Source organism: Protopterus annectens, chromosome 6.part1, assembly GCF_019279795.1.
Source record: "Protopterus annectens isolate FY-2018-M chromosome 6.part1, PAN1.0, whole genome shotgun sequence".
In the NCBI taxonomy this organism is placed as follows: domain Eukaryota; kingdom Metazoa; phylum Chordata; order Ceratodontiformes; family Protopteridae; genus Protopterus; species Protopterus annectens.
In genome coordinates this window covers 491,972,836-491,995,704 of record NC_056738.1, presented here as the reverse complement: position 1 = coordinate 491,995,704, position 22,869 = coordinate 491,972,836, and positions in this window count along the sequence as shown.

Genomic DNA, 22,869 nt, shown 5'->3' with positions numbered 1-22,869 from the left:
CACCAGTGAGAGTGGGGAGCTTTTGGCAGCCTATCTGTCCCTGGAGGAGTGGTGTCAGCCCAGCAACTAGTAGCTTATTGGCCATTTTGGGCTAATTCCTATCTCTTTCAAGCTTCCTGCCTTAAAACCTGCATTTGTGCGGTTTTACTCTTGTATCTAACTTAGCACAGCTCCTCGTGGTGTCCTCCATAGTGCTTCAAGCAGCAGAAAGACAAAAGAGAGACTTTCAACAGATTAAGTATTTTTTCTTTGCCTTTTTACCTACGACTGCATTTTCTCACTGAAAAGTGAGTTTCTAGCTTATCTAAGATTTAAAAAGCATTTTTTTTGTATTCTTTACTGTTTTTGCACTTCAAAAGTCATTTAAAGTCGTTTTTGTGTTGTTTAACTGTTGTAGGCTACACACTCAAGTGTGTGCGCCTGTTTAAAGCATTTAGTGTTTCATGTGTAAATTTCTGCTGTTCTGCAAAAAAAATAAAATATCCTTGTTTCCTGCCTTTTCTAAACAAGAGTAGTCCAGATTTCAGGTTTTGCTGGATTCTGGGCTGTGGTATAAGTACCTGTGTTGCCCATATCAATACTTGGATAGGAGAAAGCTTCTCTGTTCACCAGTGAGATTGGTGAGCTTTGAGCAGCCTATCTGTCCATGGAGGATAGGTCTCAGCCCAGCAACTAGTAGCTTATTGGCCATTTTGGGCTAATTCCTATCTCTTTCAAGCTCCCTGCCTTAAAACCCGCTTTTGTGCAGTTTTGCGCTTGTATCTAACTCAGCACAGCTCCTCGTGGTGTCCTGCAGAGTGCTAAAAGTAGCAGAGAGACAAAAGTGAGACTGTCAACAGATTAAGTTTTTTTTTTTCTGCCTTTCAACCTGTGACTGTATTTTCTAACAGAAAAGAGAGTTTCTGGCTTATCTAAGATTTAAAAAGCATTGTTTTTTGTATTTTTTACTGTTTTGCACTTGAAAAGTCATTTAAAGTCATTTTTGTGTTGTTTAACTGTTGTATGCTACACACTCAAGTGCGCTAGCCTGTTTAAAGCACTTACAGTGTTTCTTGATTAAGTTACTGTTTTCCTGCAAAAAAACAAAACCCAGAAAAAAATATTCTTGTTTCCCGCATTTTCTAAACTAGAGTAGTCCAGATTTCAGGTTTTGCTGAATTCTGGGCTGTATAAGTTCCTGTGTTGCCCATATCCTTACTTGGATAGGAGGAAGCTTCTCCGTTCACCAGTTAGAGTGGGGAGCTTTGAGATGCCTATCTGTCCCTGGTGGAGTGGTCTGGAATGGTCTCATCCCAGCAACTAGTAGCTTATTGCCATTTTGGGCTAATTCCTATCTCTTTCAAGCTCCCTGCCTTAAAACCCACATTTGCACTGTTTTGTGGTTATATCTAACTCAGCACAGCTCCTCGTGGTGTCCTGCAGAGTGCTACAAGTAGCAGAGAGACAAAAGAGAGACGTTCAACAGATTAAGTATTTTTCTCTGCCTTTCTACATGCGGCAGCATTTTCTTACCGAAAAGCGAGTTTCTAGCTTATCTAAGATTTTGAAAGCATTGTTTTTTTGTATTTTTTGCTGTTTTTGCACTTCAAAAGTTGTTTAAGGTCAGTTTTGTGTTATTTAACTGTTGTAGGCTACACACTCAAGTGTGCTAGCCTGTTTAAAGCATTTACCGTGTTTCTTGTGTAAGTTACTGTTGTTCTGCCCAAAAAGAAAAATCCTTGTTTCCTGCCTTTTCTAAACTAGAGTAGTCCAGATTTCAGGTTTTGCTGAATTCTGGGCTGTGGTATAAGTTACTGCGTTGCCCATATCCTTACTTGGATAGGAGGAAGCTTCTCTGTTCACCAGTGAGAGTGGGGAGCTTTGAGCAGCCTATCTGTCTTTGGAGGAGTGGTCTCAGCCCAGCAACTAGTAGCTTATTGGCAGTTTTGGGCTAATTCCTATCTCTTTCAAGCTCTCCACATTTGCACTGTTTTGCGCTTGTATCTTACTCAGCACAGCTCCTCATGGTGTCCTGCCTTATCTAAGATTTAAAAATCATTGGGTTTTTTTTGTATTTTTTACTGTTTTTGCACTTCTAAAGTAATTTAAAGTTGTTTTTGTGTTGTTTAACTGTTGTAGGCTGCACACTCAAGTGCACTAGCCTGTTTAAAGCATTTAGAGTGTTTCTTGTGTAAGTTACTGTTGCTCTGCAAAAAAAAAAAAAATATCCTTGTTTCCAGCCTTTTCGAAACTAGAGTAGTCCAGATTTCAGGTTTTGCTGGATTCGGGGATGTGGTATAAGTTCCTGTGTTGCCTATATCCTTACTTGGATAGGAAGAAGCTTCTCTGTTCACCAGTGAGAGTGGGGAGCTTTGAGCAGCCTATCTGTCCCTGGAGGAGTGGTCTCTGCCCAGCAACTAGTAGCTTATTGGCCATTTTGGGGAAATTCCTATCTCTTCAAGCTCCCTGCCTTAAAACCCGCATTTGTGTGGTTTTGTGCTTATATCTAACTCAGCACAGATCCTCGAGGTGTCCTGTAGAGTGCTACAAGCAGCAGAGAGACAAAAGAGAGACTTTCAACACATTAAGTATTTTTTCTCTGCCTTTCTACCTGCGACTGCATTTTCTCACTGAAAAGCGAGTTTGTAGCTTTCCAAGATTTAAAAAGCGTTGCTTTTGTATTTTTTTACTGTTTTTGCACTTCAAAAGTCATTTAAAGTTGTTTTTGTGTTGTTTAACTGTTGTAGGCTACAGATTCCAGTGTGCTAGCATTTTTAAAGCATTTACAGTGTTTCTTGTGTAAGTTACTGTTCTGCAAAAAAAAAATCCTTGTTTCCTGCCTTTTCTAAACTGGAGTAGTCCAGATTTCAGGTTTTGCTGAATTCTGGGCTTTGGTATAAGTACCTGTTTTGCCCATATCCTTCCTTAAATAGGAGGAAGCTTTTCTGTTCACCAGTGAGAGTGGGGAGCTTTGAGCAGCCTATCTGTCCCTGGAGGAGTGGTCTCAGCCCAGCAACTAGTAGCTTATTGGCCATTTTGTACCAATTCCTATCTCTTTCAAGCTCCCTGCCTTAAAACCCACATTTGACAGTTTTTCACTTGTATTTAACTCAGCACAGCTCCTCGTGGTGTCCTGCAGAGTACAACAAGCAGCAGAGAGACAAAAGAGAGACTTTCAACAGATTAAGTATTTTTCTCTGACTTTCTACCTACGACTGCATTTTGTCACCGAAATGCGAGTTTCTAGCTTATCTAAGATTTAAAAAGCATTGTTTTTTTTGTATTATTTTACTGTTTTTTTCAATTCAAAAGTCATTTTTGTTTTGTTTAACTTTTGTAGGCTACACACTCAAGTGCGCTAGCCTGTTTAAAGCATTTACAGTGTTTCTTGTGTAAGTTACTGTTGTTCTGCAAAAAAAAAAAATATATATATATATATATATATATATATATATATATATATATATATATATCCTTGTTTCCCACCTTTCCTAAACTAGAGTAGTGCAGATTTCAGGTTTTGCTGAATTCTGGGCTGTGGTATAAGTTCCTGTGTTGCCCATATCCTTAGTTGGATAGGAGAAAGCTTCTCTGTTCACCAGTGAGAGTGGGGAGCTTTGAGCAACCTATCGGTCCCTGGTGGAGTGGTCTCAGCCCAGCAACTAGTGGCTTATTGGCCGTTTGGGGCTATTTTCTATCTCTTTCAAGCTTCCTGCCTTAAAACCCGCATTTGTGCAGTTTTGCACTTGTATCTTACTCAGCACAGCTCCTCGTGGTGTCCTGCAGAGTGCTACAAGCAGCAGAGAGACAAAAGAGAGACTTTTAACAGGTTAAGTATTTTTTCTCTGCCTTTCAAACTGCGACTGCATTTTCTCTGCGAAAAGCGAGGTTCTGGCTTATCTAAGATTTTAAAAGCATTGTTTTTTCTATTTTTTACTGTTTTTGCACTTCAAAAGTCATTAATGTCATTTTTATGTTGTTTAACTGTTGTAGGCTACACACTCAAGAGTGCTAGCCTTTTTAAAACATTTACAGTGTTTCTTGTGTAAGTTACTGTTGTTCTGCAAAAAAAAAAAAAAAAAAAAAAAATCCTTCTTTCCTGCCTTTTCAAAACTAGAGTAGTCCAGATTTCAGGTTTTACTGAATTCTGGGCTGTGGTATAATTACCTGCTTTGCCCATATCCTTACTTAGATAGGAGGAAGCTTCTCTGTTCACCAGTGAGAGTGGGGAGCTTTGAGCAGCCTATATGTCCCTGGAGGAGTGGTCTCAGCCCAGCAACTAGTAGCTTATTGGCCGTTTTGTACTAATTCCTTGCTCTTTCAAGCTCCCTGCTTTAAAACCCACATTTGCACAGTTTTTCATGTGTATTTAACTCAGCACAGCTCCTCATGGTGCCCTGCAGAGTGTACAAGCAGCAGAGAGACAAAAAAGAGACTTTCAACACATTAGGTATTTTCTCTAACTTTCTTCCTGTGACTGCATTTTCTGACCAAAAAGCGAGTTTCTAGCTTATCTAAGATTTAAAAAGCATTGTTTTTTGTATTTTTTCCTGTTTTTGCAATTCAAAAGTCATTTAAAGTAATTTTTGTGTTGTTTAACTGTTGTAGGCTATACACTCAAGTGCGCTAGCCTGTTTAAAGCATTTACAGTGTTTCTTGTGTAAGTTAATGTTGTTCTGCAAAAAAAAAAAAATCCTTGTTTCCTACCTCTTCGAAACTATAGTCCATATTTCAGGTTTTGCTGAATTCTGGGATGAGGTATAAGTTACTGTGTTGCCCATATCCTTACTTGGATAAGAGGAAGCTTCTCTGTTCACCAGTGAGAGTGGGGAGCTTTGAGCAGCCTATCTGTCCCTGGAGGAGTGGTCTCAGCCCAGCAACTAGTAGCTTATTGGCCGTTTTGGGCTAATTCCTATCTCTTTCAAGCTCCCTGCCTTAAAACCCGCATTTGTGCAGTTTTGCACTTCTATCTTACTCAGCACAGCTCCCCGTGGTGTCCTGCAGAGTGCTGCAAGCAGCAGACAGACAAAAGAGAGACTTTCAACAGATTAAGTATTTTCTTTCTCTACCTTTCAACCTGCAACTGCATTTTCTTGCCGAAAAGCGAGTTTCTAGCTTATCTAAGATTTTAAAAGCATTGTTTTTGTATTTTTTAAATTTTTTGCACTTCAAAAGTCATTTAAAGTTGTTTTTGTGTTGTTTAACTGTTGTAGGCTACACACAAGTGTGCTAGCCTGTTTAAAGCATTTACAGTGTTTCTTGTGTAAGTTACTGCTGTTTTTCAAAAAAAAAAAAAAATCCTTCTTTCCCGCCTTTTCTAAACTAGTGTAGTCCAGATTTCAGGTTTTGCTGAATTCTGGGCTGTGGTATAAGTTCCTGTGTTGCCCATATCCTTACTTGGATAGGAGGAAGCTTCTTTGTTCACCAGTGAGAGTGGGGATCTTTGAGCAGCCTATCTGTCCCTGGAGGAGTGGTCTCAGCCCAGCAACTAGTAGCTTATTGGCCATTTTGGGGAATTCCTATCTCTTTGAAGCTCTCTGCTGTAAAACCCGCATTTGTGTGGTTTTGCGCTTTTATCTAACTCAGCCCAGCTCCTCGTGTTGTCCTGCAGATTGCTACAAGCAGCAGAGAGAAAAAAGAGAGACTTTCTACAAATTAAGTATTTTTTCTCTGCCTTTCTACCTGCAACTGCATTTTCTCACCGAAAACAAAGTTTGTAGCTTATCTAAGATTTAAAAAGCATTGTTTTGTAATTTTTTATTGTTTTTGCACTTCAAAAGTCATTTAAAGACATTTTTGTGTTGTTTAACTGTGGTAGGTCACACACCCCAGTGCGCTAGCCAGTTTAAAGCATTTGCAGTGTTTCTTGTGTAAGTAACTATTGTTCTGCAAAAAAAAAAAAAAAAAAAAAACAACAAAATCCTTGTTTCCTGCCTTTTCTAAACTAGAGTAGTCCAGATTTCAGGTTTTGCTGAATTCTGGGCTGTGGTATAAGTACCTGCTTTGCCGATATCAATACTTAGATAGGAGGAAGCTTCTCTGTTCACCAGTGAGCATGGGGAGCTTTGAGCAGCCTATCTGTCTCTCGAGGAGTGGTCTCAGCCCAAAAACTAGTAGCGTATTGGCTGTTTTGGGCTAATTCCTATCTCTTTCAAACTCCCTGCCTTAAAACCCACATTTGCGTGGTTTTGCACTTGTATCTAACTCAGCACAGCTCTTCGTGGTGTCCTGCAGAGTGCTACAAGCAGCAGAGAGACAAAAGATAGACTTTCAGCAGATTAAGTATTTTTTCTCTGACTTTCTACCTGTGACTGCATTTTCTCACCGAAAAGCTAGTCTCTAGCATATCTAAGATTTAAAAAGCATTGTTTTTTGTATTTTTTACTGTTTTTGCACTTCAAAAGTCATTTAAAGTAATTTTTGTGTTGTTTAACTGCTGTAGGCTACATACCCAAGCGCTCTAGCCTTTTTAAAGCATTTACTATATTTCTTGTGTAAGTTACTGTTGTTCTGCAAAAAATCCATTTCCCACCTTTTCTAAACTAGTGTAGTCCAGATTTCAGGTTTTGCTGAATTCTGGGCTGTGGTATAAGTTCCTGTATTGCCCATATCCTTACTTGGGTAGGAGGAAGCTTCTCTGTTCACCAGTGAGAGTGGGGAGCTTTGGGCAGCCTATCTGTCCCTGGAGGAGTGGTCTCGGCCCAGCAACTAGTAGCTTATTGGCCGTTTTGGGCTAATTCCTATCTCTTTCAAGCTCTCTGCCTTAAAACCTGCATTTGTGCAGTTTTGTGCTTGCATCTAACTTAGCACAGCTCCTCGTGGTGTCCTCCATAGTGCTACAAGCAGCAGAGAGACAAAAGAGAGACTTTCAACAGATTAAGTATTTTGTCTTTGCCTTTTTACCTACGACTGCATTTTCTCACTGAAAAGTGAGTTTCTAGCATATCTAAGATTTAAAAAGCATTGTTTTTGTATTCTTTACTGTTTTTGCACTTCAAAAGTCATTTAAAGTCATTTCTGTGCTGTTTAACTGCTGTAGGCTACACACTCAAGTGTGTTAGCTTGTTTAAAACATTTACTGTGTTTCTTGTGTAAGTTACTGTTGTTCTGCAAAAAAAAAAAAATCCTTCTTTCCCACCTTTTCTAAACTACAGTAGTCCAGATTTCAGGTTTTGCTGAATTCTGGGCTGTAGTATAAGTTCCTGTGTTGCCCATATCCTTAGTTGGATAGGAGGAAGCTTATCTGTTCACCAGTGAGAGTGGAGAGCTTTGAGCAGCCTATCTGTCCCTGGAGGAGTGGTCTCAGCCCAGCCACTAGTAGCTTATTGGCCATTTTGGGCTAATTCCTATCTCTTTCAAGCTCCCTGCCTTAAAACCCGCATTTCCGAGGTTTTGCACTTGTATATAATTCAGCACAGCTCCTCATGGTGTCCTGCAGAGAGCTACAAGCAGCAGAGAGACAAAAGAGAGACTTTCAACAGATTAAGTAAATTTTCTCTGCCTTTCTACCTGCGACTGCATTTTCTCGTCAAAAAGTGAGTTACTAGCTTATCTATGATTTAAAAAGCATTGTTTTTTGTATTTTTTACTGTTTTTGCACTTCAGAAGTCATTTAAAGTCGTTTTTGTGTTGTTTAACTGTTGTAGGTACACACTTAAGTGTGCTAGCATGTTTAAAGCATTTACAGTGTTTCTTGTGTAAGTTACTGTTTTTCTGCAAAAAAAAAATAAATAACCCTTGTTTCCCGCCTTTTCTAAACTAGAGTAGTCCAGATTTCAGGTTTTGCTGAATTCTGGGCTGTGGTATAAGTTCCTGTGTTGTCCATATCTTTACTTGGATAGGAGGAAGCTTCTCTCTTCACCAGTGAGAGTGGGGAGTTTTGAGCAGCCTATCTGTCCCTGAAGGAGTGGTCTCAGCCCAGCAACTAGTAGCTTATTGGCCGTTTTGGGCTAATTCTGATCTCTTTCAAGCTCCCTGCCTTAAAACCCACATTTGCACAGTTTTGCACTTGTATCTAACTCAACACATCTCCGCGTGGTGTCCTGCGGAGTGCTACATGCAGGAGAGAGACAAAAAAGAAACTTTCAATGGATTATGTATTTTTTCTGCCTTTCTACCTGCGACTGCATTTTCTCGCCAAAAAGCGAGTTTCTAGCTTATCTAAGATTGAAAAAGCATTGTTTTAGTATTTTTTACTGTTTTTCCACTTCAAAAGTCATTTAAAGTCATTTATGTGTTGTTTAACTGTTGTAGGCTACACACGCAAGTGTGCTAGCCTGTTTAAAGCATTTACAGTGTTTCTTGTGTAAGTTAATGTTGTTCTGCAAAAAAAAAAAAATCCTTGTTTCCTACCTCTTCTAAACTATAGTCCATATTTCAGGTTTTGCTGAATTCTGGGATGAGGTATAAGTTACTGTGTTGCCCATATCCTTACTTGGATAAGAGGAAGCTTCTCTGTTCACCAGTGAGAGTGGGGAGCTTTGAGCATCCTATCTGTCCCTGGAGGAGTGGTCTCAGCCCAGCAACTAGTAGCTTATTGGCCGTTTTGGGCTAATTCCTATCTCTTTCAAGCTCCCTACCTTAAAACCCGCATTTGTGTGGTTTTGCGCTTCTATCTAACTCAGCCCAGCTCCTCGTGGTGTCCTGCAGAGTGCTACAAGCAGCAGAGAGACAAAAGAGAGACTTTCTACAAATTAAGTATTTTTTCTCTGCCTTTCTACCTGCGACTGCATTTTCTCACCGAAAGTGAAGTTTGTAGCTTATCTAAGATTTAAAAAGCATTGTTTTTGTAATTTTTTATTGTTTTTGCACTTCAAAAGTCATTTAAAGTCATTTTTGTGTTGTTTAACTGTGGTAGGTCACACACTCCAGTGCGCTAGCCTGTTTAAAGCATTTACAGTGTTTCTTGTGTAAGTTACTGCTGTTCTGCAAAAAAAAATAAAATATCCTTGTTTCCTGCCTTTTCTAAACTAGAGTAGTCCAGATTTCAGGTTTTGCTGGATTCTGGGCTGTGGTATAAGTACCTGTTTTGCCCATATCAATACTTAGATAGGAGGAAGCTTCTCTGTTCACCAGTGAGCGTGGGGAGCTTTGAGCAGCCTATCTGTCCCTCGAGGAGTGGTCTCAGCCCAGCAACTAGTAGCTTATTGGCCGTTTTGGGCTAATTCCTATCTCTTTCAAACTCCCTGCCTTAAAACCCACATTTGCGTGGTTTTGCACTTGTATCTAACTCAGCACAGCTCTTTGTGGTGTCCTGCAGAGTGCTACAAGCAGCAGAAAGACAAAAGATAGACTTTCAGCAGATTAAGTATTTTTTCTCTGACTTTCTACCTGCAACTGCATTTTCTCACCGAAAAGCGAGTCTCTAGCATATCTAAGATTTAAAAAGCATTGTTTTTTGTATTTTTTACTGTTTTTGCACTTCAAAAGTCATTTAAAGTCATTTTTGTGTTGTTTAGCTGCTGTAGGCTACACACTCAAGTGCGCTAGCCTGTTTAAAGCATTTACTATGGTTCTTGTGTAAGTTACTGTTGTTCTGCAAAAAAAAAAAAATCCGTTTCCCACCTTTTCTAAACTAGTGTAGTCCAGATTTCAGGTTTTGCTGAATTCTGGGCTGTGGTATAAGTTCCTGTGTTGCCCATATCCTTACTTGCGTATGAGGAAGCTTCTCTGTTCACCAGTGAGAGTGGGGAGCTTTTGGCAGCCTATCTGTCCCTGGAGGAGTGGTGTCAGCCCAGCAACTAGTAGCTTATTGGCCGTTTTTTGGGCTAATTCCTATCTCTTTCAAGCTCCCTGCCTTAAAACCTGCATTTGTGCGGTTTTGCTCTTGTATCTAACTTAGCACAGCTCCTCGTGGTGTCCTTCATAGTGCTACAAGCAGCAGAGAGACAAAAGAGAGACTTTCAACAGATTAAGTATTTTTTCTTTGCCTTTTTACCTACGACTGCATTTTCTCACTGAAAAGCGAGTTTCTAGCTTATCTAAGATTTAAAAAGCATTTTTTTGTATTCTTTACTGTTTTTGCACTTCAAAAGTCATTTAAAGTCGTTTTGTGCTGTTTAACTGCTGTAGGCTACACACTCAAGTGCGTTAGCTTGTTTAAAACATTTACAGTGTTTCTTGTGTAAGTTACTGTTGTTCTGCAAAAAAAAAATCATTCTTTCCCACCTTTTCTAAACTACAGCAGTGCAGATTTCAGGTTTTGCTGAATTCTGGGCTGTGGTATAAGTTCCTGTGTTGCCCATATCCTTAGTTGGATAGGAGGAAGCTTATCTGTTCACCAGTGAGAGTGGAGAGCTTTGAGCAGCCTATCTGTCCCTGGAGGAGTGGTCTCAGCCCAGCCACTAGTAGCTTATTGGCCATTTTGGGCTAATTCCTGTCTCTTTCAAGCTCCTTGCCTTAAAACCTGCATTTGCAAGGTTTTGCACTTGTATATAATTCAGCACAGCTCCTCGTGGTGTCCTGCAGAGTGCTACAAGCAGCAGAGAGACAAAAGAGAGACTTTCAACAGATTAAGTAATTTTTCTCTGCCTTTCTACCTGCAACTGCATTTTCTCATCAAAAAGTGAGTTTCTAGCTTATCTATGATGTAAAAAGCATTGTTTTTTGTATTTTTTACTGTTTTTGCACTTCAGAAGTCATTTAAAGTCGTTTTTGTGTTAACTGTTGTAGGTACACACTTAAGTGTGCTAGCATGTTTAAAGCATTTACAGTGTTTTTTGTGTAAGTTACTGTTGTTCTGCAAAAAAATAAATAAACAGTCCTTGTTCCTTGCCTTTTCTAAACTAGAGTAGTCCAGATTTCAGGTTTTGCTGAATTCATATCCTTACTTGGATAGGAGGTAGCTTCTCTGTTCACCAGTGAGAGTGGGGAGCTTTGAGCAGCCTATCTGTCCGTGGAGGACTGGTCTCAGCCCAGCAACTAGTAGCTTATTGGCCGTTTTGGGCTAATTCCTATCTCTTTCAAGCTCCATGCCTTAAAACCCGCATTTTAGCAGTTTTGCTCTGTTTTGTGCATCGCGCAATGTGGCCCAACAGCACACAGCACCGTTTAAGCAGTTTTAAACTATTCCCGGCTCCACAAAGTCTGCTCTTCAATTTTTCCTTTAGAACTAGTCAAACTCTCAAAGCAAGCACTCAACCTTCCTTTTACAGCCCAGCACTTACTCAAACTTTTCAAGTAAGCACTAACAAACTATAGCACTACACCCCCTTATACTATTTAGAAGTACAAGGCTCCCTATTCATCCCTTCTGGACAATCAATAAACCAGTTCTTTAAACTATTCAGGCATGTCCAAAGAGCAGTCTCAGGTATACTCTCCAGTCCAGCTGGTGAATCTGGGAATCTTGAGGCAATGTTACAATTGCCTTATGTACACAGATAACCCTCTCCTCCTTCCAACAAACTCAAATGTATGTGAGCGATGCAACTATACAGCCAAACTGGAGGCCAAGCTCTCTCAACCCAAGACTGGCACAGTCAGTCAGGAGGAGAAGGAAACCACTCGCACCACATAACCAGTCTCACATAGATCGATCGTATCAGCAAACAAGACACATAAACACACAAAAACATACTCAGAGGCTCTAAAAAAAATTTACCAAAGCAGCAGAGATCTCCAAAGCAGACATCCAAGCAACTGCTACCCCACAACAATATTCACGTATCACATACTTCACAAAGTCAGTGTGCCACACAGTCGCAGCCCTTATGGCTAAATAACACACCAAATGCACTAGTAATAGAAGACTCTATTGTCAGGCTCAGTGATGTCCAGCTCACCAGACTAAACAAGGAAAAGGTCACTGTAAGCTGCCTGTCAGGTGCCAGGATCCACCACATAACACAAGCACTCAGGTCACTCCAAAGAAAGCACAAATATGACTCTATCATTGTCCATGTTGGTGTGAATGACCTGAGACGTAACTCCCTGCACTACATGAAAAGAGACATAGAGGAGCTCTCTAATCATGTAGCCCAGGCCGGTATGAGCCTGAACCTGAGTAGCATCTTGCCCTCACCAAGAATGATGCCACAGTATAAAGACAAAATGATAAATTTTAACAATTGGCTAAGCTATTGGTGTCATTCAAAGGGGATCCAGTGTCTGTCAGACTGGGATGACATGCTCGACAAGCCACATTGCTTTGCTAGGGATGGCTTGCACCTGTCACACTTAGGCTTTCAAATACTGGCTAAGGCTCTTGCCACCCCCATAGTGCCTTTTTAGGCAAGGCTCAAAAGACAAACCCACCTCCATAGACAACACAAGAAACAAAAAACTAACGGTAATGCTACTCAACACCAGAAGTCTAAACCTCAAGATGCATGCACTCGAGGCACTCCTCAGTATGGAGAAAATCGATATCTGTGCAGTAACAGAAACCTGGTTCAAGGCTCCAGAGAGCACCCCAGCACTACCAGGATATAACTCATACCATGCTTTTCGGCCCCAGAACTCGGACTGAAATACAAAAGGCGGGGGAGTATCCATTTTCATCAAGGATACCCACACCTCCAGGTTAGTGGCACTGCACGAGGCATCAGAGACCATCCATGTGCAACTAACACTGGGCAAAACTGCTTTTCAGTTTGTAGCTTGCTACAGATCACCCACCTTGTCTCAGGACCCCCACTTGGCATTCCTGAGAACATTGGAAAATATGAAGGTCTCACCAAACACCATGATATTGGGTGATTTCAACTACCCAAATATTGACTGGGAAAACTACTCAAGTCCCAACTCCTTTTCCCAATGGTTCCTGGAGTTACTTAAACACCATGGAACAACTGGTCACCACTCCCACAAGAGGAGACAACATATTGGACCTGGTCATTACCAACATGGGGTTAAATGTTCCATACCAAAGGTAAACCCCTCGTTGGTAAGATCAGACCATAAACTAATCACACTGGACATCCACATCCCGACCCCACCCCCAGTCAAGGAAACCACTGTGAAATATTTCTCAAAGGCAAACTTCACACTTCTCAAGACCGAGGTGGGAAGCTTCAAAGCCCCCGGGCTATTGGAAAATGCTGCCCAAACCACAGAATCCTTTACAAATGCATTCTATGAGCACCTACAGGAATGCATGGATCGAGCCATCCCAAGTAAAACCAAGACTCACTCCTCCTAAAACAGGAGACCAGTCTGTTGGACCCCGGCCATAAATAAGCTATACAACAGAATGAGGAAACTATTACATGACAGAGCAAAATCCCAAAAAGGGAAGGCATCCTTGATCAGTATTAGCAAGAAACTGCGATCCCTCATAAATCATCAAAAGCCAGCTTCGAAAGAAAAATTGCCAAAGACTCTAAAGATAATCACAAGGCCTTCTTTAGCTACATCAAGAATCTAGGTGGCAACTCCCAGATCTGCTCTGAGCTGGTGCAAAATGGCAAAAAAATATGCTGGACCCACTGACATTGCCAACATCCTGGTGGACAGGTTCAGTGCAAACTTTACCCCCCCTTCTCCCCCAAAAGGGCCAGTGTCTATCCCAGAAGAATGTAGTCTCCCAGACATCACAGACACACAGGTGAAAGCAGCCCTCTCCAAAGCAAAAAGCACAGCATCAGTGGGACTGGATGGTGTCCCAGGCTGCGTTTTACATGAGCTCCAAAAAGAACTGAACCCTCACATAAAGTTACTGTTCAAACTCAGCCTTACTACAGGATATGTACCTAAAGAATGGTGTACAGCAACAGTTATCCTGCTCCACAAAGGTGGCACTACAACGGATCCTGGGAACTATCCCTCTATAAGCCTGACTAGCCTAGTCTGCAAAGCTATGGAGCGCATCATCATGGATCTCATAAACAATGACATCGGGAACCTCCAGACACTGGACCCTACCCAATTTGGCTTTGTTAAAGGCATATCTTGCCTCTTGAACCTAGTTGACTTCTTTGAAACAGTTACCAAGGCTATAGATGAGGGAAAGGTAGTCCACACAGCCTACCTGGACCTAGCAAAGGCCTTCAACACAATACCCCACTCTGGCATTATAAATAAGCTTACCAGCTTGAATAGCAACCCCTATGTCATGAGATGGGTTGCAAACTGGTTCAGGGATAGAACCCACAAGGTCATAATTGCAAGTGCCATGTCTGACTCCAAACCGGTTACAAGTGGCATCCCACAGGGCTCAGTCCTGGGACCCCTCTTGTTCCGTATATACTTCTCAGAGGTACAGGCAAGCATGGGAGAGCTGTGGCTGACCAAGTTCGCAGATGATTACAAACTGGGAGCCATAATCGACTCTCCAGCTGACACAAGCATCCTCCAGAAGGGTCTTACAGAGACGGATACCTGGTGTGAGAACCATGGCCTCAAGCTAAATGCCAAAAGGTGCATAGTCATCTCCATTGGGAAAAACAATGTGCCCACAAACTACCACATAGGTGGTAATCCACTAAGTACGGAAGATGTAATTAGGGATCTGGGGACCCAAGTAGACAGTAATCTCTCCTTTGATAATCACATTGCCAAAGTGGTTAGAAAAATCTTCTATATAGCCCACCTAATCATGAAAGGGTTCACATCTAGATCAAGAGAGGTCATTGTGCCCCTCTACTCATTGTTCATCAGGCCCATAACTGAGTACAATGCCCCATTTGGGATGTACCTTACCTGACACCTGCAACAGCTAGAGAGACCCCAAAAGTACCTCACCAAGAGGACTGTGGGCCTCAAACAGATGCCCTATGCAGCTCAACTAAAGTAACTCCAGCTTTACTCAGTTGCTTACCACCTACTCAGAGGCGATCTCTGCCTGATGTACAAGGCCATGTCTAACCCGGAATTAATAGACATGCTCCACCTCAAGAAATCTAAATCCCTTAGAGCTACATGCTCCAGGGATTTAAACCTCAGCACAACAATAAATAGGACATGCTGGAGGAATAGATTCATATCCCAGAGGCTTCCCTCGCTCTGGAATAGAATCTCAATCCATGTTAGGCAGAGCCCCTCACTTACCCTCTTCAAGAGAAATCTTGATGAGTGGATGGGAAATCATAAATTTACAGCTGGGATCACTTCTATGGCCCTGCTGGACAGAGGCTCAGAAATCTAATCTAAAAGGGAGGCGAAAGCCAACACATTCTGGCTAGGCTTATAAATGCCCTAGGGCAGATAGCCTAGTACCTACCTATGAACCTATGAAATTCGAGCATATGGCTTCAGCCATATGCATTTCGAGATTTCAGATGGTCGACCTTCTGAAGGGGAACCATATATATATATATATATATATATATATATATATATATATATATATATATATATGTGTGAATATATGTATGTAGTACTCACACACATATATTTTTCCTGTTCTATTAATCTTTTAAATGAATTAGAGTAATACTTAAAATTATCTTCAGATTTTGGCCTTTGGTGTTTGTGAAGTGGAGAAGTATGCCTTTGATAACATTTTACAGTCTACAAGTCCATCAGTACAGTCTCTTCTTCTACAAGTTCTTCCTCTTACAGTCACAACTATAGGTCTTATAGCCCTTCCCTTCAGACTCTGCAAACAATTAAAAAACTTTAACCTGACTTGGTCTCACATTATACACTCAATAAGCCCTAAATGGGCTGTCAAACTCGATGAATCCTAGACCTGCAATCAAAGCTCCTGCTTTACTTCAAAATGAGAAGGAACTTATTTACTGGTTTGTCTCTTGTAAATAACAACTTTTTATATAAACACCAACTGAAAATTAGCTAGGTAATACAATTCATTTTCTTTTTTTTTTTCAAAACAGGTTTATTGTTTTAACATATAAGAGAAATATCATAACAATTTTATACAAGTAATTAAAAATAGGTATTATTATAATATTCAACAAAACAACTAAAGTATTTACAAAGACATCCACTACAATCAGATCAATTAATTAAACTAAAATACTGTGCTATTGAAATTAGAATTTTTTTAACAAATTTTGTAAATTATCCCATACAATATAATATGATGTTTTTCTAGTTGTTCTCATTCTAATTGTGCTTATTTCCATATGGCACATTATATTCATAACATTTTTAAATTCATTGAACGAAGGAGGTGTATCTGAAATCCAATTTCTAGTTATTATTTTCCTGGCCACTGCTAGGATAGACCATAACAAGGGAAGCTTAATCTTTTAACACATTGAGGTACAGGTGTGTTGAATAATATAAGAGACTTAGAAATAATGAAATTATCTGTAAAAGAGCCTGCAAAAATTCATTAATTGACTTCCAGTATTCTTTCAACTTCATACAGTCATAAAACATATGAGCCCAGTCAGCATTAATTTCTACATTACATCTCTTACATAGATTATCTTTATTATTTATTTTATTCATCATCAAAGGTGTATAAAAGATCTATGTAAAAATTCCATGTATAAAGTCTCCAGACAATGGAAGATGTAGTTCTATAAGCAGATTCCAATATATATTGTTTATCTTGTTGAGTTGGTGGGTCCCCATTAATAGAGGTGAAATAATTCCAGTATGAATCTACACTGTAAAAGTTTCTTGTCTGATAATTTTATGTATATATGAAAGTTTACCTTTATCAGAAACTTTATGCTGTAAATTTAATATCAAGTAATCAATCAGTTTTGGAATAGATTCTTTAACTGTTATAGACATTAGATCTATTCTATCAATGAGATGTTGTCTAAAGATCTGAACCTCTAACCAGCAAGTTTCTCTTAGATCAAATTCTTGTTTTAAGAAATCTAGATTTTTAACTTTATTATCAGATATCAGCTGATACCAGTACTTTAGATCATTATCTATAGCTAAATGAGCTCCTTCAGAAGTAGATGACATAAGCATACCCTGAGTATACATTATAGGGAATACAATAAAATTCCATTCCCTATACTTAGGGTGCATGAATATAAAGTTACGATAACTAATAATAATATTTAATGGGTAACAAACCATATGTTTAGGTGTAATAGGTGAAGTACAAAATTCCTTTAGCAACCACAACATGGAGTTATTTACAATCATATTTTTATGTGTTAAGGAGATTTTCATGAAGTGCATACTAATTAGCTCCCAATAATCTTTCCATTTTGCGATATATGACTGATCTATTAATAAAGTAATAACTTTTATAATAGAAGAGATAATATATAAATTAAAGTCTGAAAAAAAAATACCCCCTTCAGACCAGCTATTAGTATGTTTCTTTAATGCAATCCTAGGTCTATTAGGTGCCCATAAGAAATTTAACATTAATGTATTCAGTTTCTTGATAATTATTTTTGTAGGTGAAAGTATTATTGATTGTATTAAGTATAAAATCTTGGGGAATATTATCATTTTAATAATTGTAAGTCTCTCCTCCATAGTAAAAAACATATTATTCCAGGTATTAATAAGATTTTGTATATTAAGAAAACAGGTATTATAGTTATTATATATAATAGATTTAATATCTTTAGATAGTATTATACCTAAATAAGTTATCTGACCTGAATTGGGTACATATTTAGTAAAATCACTAATGAGAATATTTTTTCGTGTATATATAGGTAGTATTTTAGTTTTTTCTTCATTGAATATTAAACCAGAAATACTTTTAAAATTCATCATTTTATCAAATAAAGACTGCATAGAAGAATTAGATCCTGCTGATGTAATTAGAACATCATCTGCAAAAGTTGAATTTTTGATGTTGTATTTTCGTCTATTTCAAAACCCTCTATGTCAGTACTGTTTCTAATCAAATTAGCCCAAGGCTCCATTACTAAAGTGAATAATAGTGGAGAAAGTGGACATCCTTGCTTTGTACCTTTAAGAATGGGTATTTTTGTGAAACATATGTTCCTACCTTAATATAAGCCAGCGTTCCTTTGTATAAATGCTCAATTAAATTTACAAATGCATCAGAGAAGTTTGTGCATTTCAGTAAGGTAAACAGATAGTCCCAACTTACTGAATCAAATGCTGAACCTATATCAAGACTAATAAGTGTTAAATCTTTCTTTTTCCTATTTGCAAAATCAATTAATGTTAAAGTTCTTCTTATATTATCAAAAGTATTTCTATTTACAATGAAGCCCGTCTGATCTATATCTATAATGCCGGGAATGATTGTCTTCAATCTATCAGCAAAAATACTCATAAACATTTTATAATCAACATTAAGTAATGAGATGGGTCGATATGAAGAACATCTAGTTGGATCTTTATTAGGTTTTAAAATTGGTGAAATAAATGTATATTGCCAAGATGGGGGGGTTATTAACCCAGTTTGGGCCAAAATAAAAACCTTATGTATTAATGAATATGTAGTTTTAGAAAGGATTTTATATATCTCTGGTATAATACCATCATTACCCGGTGCTTTGTTTGATTTAAGCTTATTTATTTGTGTAATAACTTCTGTATATGAAATACTCTTGTCCAATAGTTTAATCTGTTGTTTATTAAGCTTTTTATTCATGTTTGTGGTTATAAACTCCTTTATTTTATCTTTAGGTTCCATGCTAATGTTGTTATGGTTAATCTTGTGAAAGTGATTTCTAAATTCATCCAGTATTTCTGGTATATTAGAAACATTCTTCTTTTTCCTTAGAGAAAATATTTCTTTGATATGGTTTTGTTTATTCAATCTTTTTGTTTTATTTTTAAGTCTATGTAAGTATTTGGGGCTTATTGAATAAGACAAAAACTTGTATTTCTCTAAAGTTATTTTAACTTTATGAGTTAAAATTTATTTGTATTTCTCATTTAGTTTGTTTATTTCTTCAATAACTTTCTTGTTCATAATATTTTCTTTATTATTATGTTTATGAGTCTAATTTACTTTGAATATCTAACAATTCCTTATCCCAAGATTTCCTTTTATTATTATACCATCTGATACTTTGTCCATATAGATATGATTTTAAGGCATCCCAAACATAGACAATGGAGACTTCAGGAGTATTATTTATGTCTAGAAAATGTTGTACTTCTGAAAGTATATATTCTTTATAGTCTTTTAGCTGAGTTAAGTATGCTGGTATCCTTTTGATCTGAACATTATGAGTATTTTTTATCATGAATTCAAAAACAATTGAGTTATGATCAGATATAGGACATGAAATGATTTTGGAATTAATTAAATCTGTTACCATCTGGTTAGAAATAAAGACCCTATCTATTTTTGAATAAGTTTTGTATCTGTTAGAAAAAAGGTGTATGGCAATGATTTTAAATCTATCTGATTATTAATATCAGTCAAATGATAAGAATTAGCAAAATCATTTAAATGTTTTGCATTAGATGTAATTCTTCTTTTCCTTATAGTGGTAGTATCACTTTCATGTAGTATACAATTAGAATCACCAGCTAAAATAATATCCCCTATAGAGAATGATATGATCTTATCAATATGATGTTTCACTGTATTAATACCAATTCCAGGTATCCAATATACATTAATTAAAGTGTAAGTCTTCCCATTAATTTGTATTGTAACCATACAAAACATTCCTTTGTCATCCTGAAAAGACTTAATGGTTTTAGGAATGGGCATACTTTTATTCCATAAAATAGCCACTCCTCTTTTTCTGAGTGTGCTCTGAACTAACCAGTACTGTATACTTATTAGTGGCTAGTTTATCAATATCTTTTTTCAAGAGATGGGTTTCTTGCAGGAAGACTAGATTGGCCTTGTGTAAATTAATGTATCTTATTAGGCTTGCCCTTTTACACGGATTATTCAATCCATTAATGTTTAAAGAAATTCCTTTTAAAGATGTCATTTGGCATTTTAAAACTCAAGAATCTTATGATCGAAATAACAAATAACAAGATAAATAATGTTACATCTCCTCTTTTAGGTGTACCTTTAAATATAGCTGTATTTATTAAATCTCTTATGGGATTTTGTATAGGATTCAATTTTGTTTGTAGTGACAATGAGTATACAAAATATATTGTGGATGTCAAAACTATATACATATAACAATGAACAAGTGAAAATAATGTAAGGATTAAACCTTGCATCCAGCCTGGAGTTGAAAACTCCAACTTAGTGTAGTATTTACTACTCAAGTTAACCCCCTACCCTAAGCAGCAGTACCTCAGCTACCACCTTATCAATTTAATACTAGTTATATTTAACTGAGGTTAACAGTTTTCAATTCAATTATCTATCAAGACAAAACTACACATTTGGTAAAACAGCATCATATAAACTAAAATAAACTTTTTTTTTTTTTTTTTTAAACTGTTCATACTACTATATAGATCTATGTAATATATAACACTTGTATTCAAATAGCATTCAAATAATCTTGATGTTAAAAATCAAGAGGAGAGAAAATTAGGTTCTAACATTCATTTAAATCAAAAACTTTGGCTAATATGATTCAGACATTACATATATTAAGATGCATCTATTTTCTGTCATGTGAATACTATTAACAGCTTCCAAAAAAAAATCTTGAATTGTTTGTATATGAGCATTTACTTAAACCCATTATTGTCAATAGAGTAAAATATTGTATTCATAAAAATTATTATAAATCATATTGCATAGTTATGCAAATTCTCAGAAACACTTGCATTATTAAAAAAAAAGCCATCACACACATACACACAGACACACACACACATACACACACACACACACACACACACACACACACACACACACACACATATATATATATATATATATATATATATATATATATATATCTGATCTCACTGAGTTATGTCCTTGTTGAGCACTATCCTACTTGCTGTCCCTAGAATAAATCTGTCTGCTTTATAGAAAATAATGCACAGCAAACACATTTTAGTAACCAGATTTTACAATCATGCTAACCTACTGCTTTAAAATATATCACATGACATTTCTTCCAGAATAGAATTATAAAATTGTTTATGCTTGTCAATCAGATGAATTAAATGAATTATAATAAAGTATATGTTTGGAACAGAAGTTTTTAACACAGATTATTATGCTGCTGTTAAGTAGATTTTCAAAAACATTTAAATAAATGTTTCATTTTCTATGCCTTCTAAAATAAGACATTTACTTACTACAAGAAACTACATCATTTAAACTCATTATAACTGACATTTTATGAATAGAGTATTTTCCTGAATCTGTGGTGTGTCAGTATGATAACTAGGTCAGAGGTTATACTAACTGCTTTCAGTTTCTCTGTGAGAATTCTGTGAGTTGAAGCTTTTGAAGTAGTTCATGGACACTGTGCATGAGACAGCCCACATCCCAGATTGTCTCCCTTAACATTTTGGCGGGAAACTTATTAAAACTTGTGGCAAACATTCATTTTGTCAATAGAGTAAAATATTGTATTCATAGAAATTATTATAAATCATATTGGATAGTTATGCAGATTCTCAGAAACACTTGCATTATTATGTAAAAAAAAAAGCCATCACACTCACACACACACATACACATACATACACACACACACACACACACACACACACACACACACACACACACACACACACACACACACACACACACACACACACACATATATATCTGATCTCACTGAGTTGTGTCTTTGTTGAACACTATCCTACTTGCTGTCCCTAGAATAAATCTGTCTGCTTTATACAAAATAATGCACAGCAAACACATTTTAGTAACCAGATTTTACAATCATGCTAACCTACTGCTTTAAAATATATCACATGACATTTCTTCCAGAATAGAGTTATAAGATTATTTATGCTTGTCAATCAGATGAATTAAATGAGTTATAGTAAAGTATATGTTTGGAACACAAATTTTTAACACAGATTATTATGCTGTTGTTAAGTAGATTTTCAAAAACATTTAAATAAATGTTTCATTTTCTATGCCTTCTAAAATAAGACATTTAATTACTACAAGAAACTACATCATTTAGACTCATTATAACTGGTATATTTTATGAATAGAGTATTTTTCCTGAATCTGTGGTGTGTCAGTGTGATAACTATGTCAAAGGTTATACTAACTGCTTTCAGTTTCTCTGTGAGAATTCTGTGAGTTGAAGCTTTTGAAGTAGTCATGGACACTGTGCATGAGACAGCCCACATCTCAGATTGTCTCTCTTAACATTTTGGTGGGAAACTTATTAAAAACTAGTGACAAACATTCATTTAGTAGTGTAAATGCATGTAAACATGACAAAACCTTCACAATGTATTCCACAGACCATTACAGCCTCTTACTTCTTTTCAGAAAGAGAAACAAATTGAATCACAGCTTGCCATTAAATCTTCAGATATTTTGACTGGTTATGAAACAAAACATTATAACTGACATATTTTATGAATAGAGTATTTTCCTGAATCTGTGGTGTGTCAGTGTGATAACTATGTCAAAGGTTATACTAACTGCTTTCAGTTTCTCTGTGAGAATTATGTGAGCTGAAGCTCCTGAAGTAACTCATGAACACTGTGCATGAGACAGCCCACATCTCAGATTGTCTCTCTTAACATTTTGGCGGGAAACTTATTAAAAACTAGTGACAAACATTCATTTAGCAGTGTAAATGCATCTAAACATGACAAAACCTTCACAATGTATTCCACAGATCATTACAGCCTCTATGTAAGTGAAATTAAGCCCAAAATTACCAACAAGCAATAAAACTCAACATTCTTCTCCCAACTCAATTTTCATACAAATCCTATTATTCACTGTGCCCACACAATCAAAAGCATTTCTATATATTAATAAAGAAAAGAAAAGAGAGTAGAAAATAAAAGGAGTGAGGCAGAAATAAAAAATGTAAGAGAAAGCTGTAAGAAGTATATACAATGGAATGTTACTTACTGTTTATATTAATAGAGTTAAAAATAAAACATATTATTTACTCTTATTTAGTTCTGATTATTATTAGTTAAAGC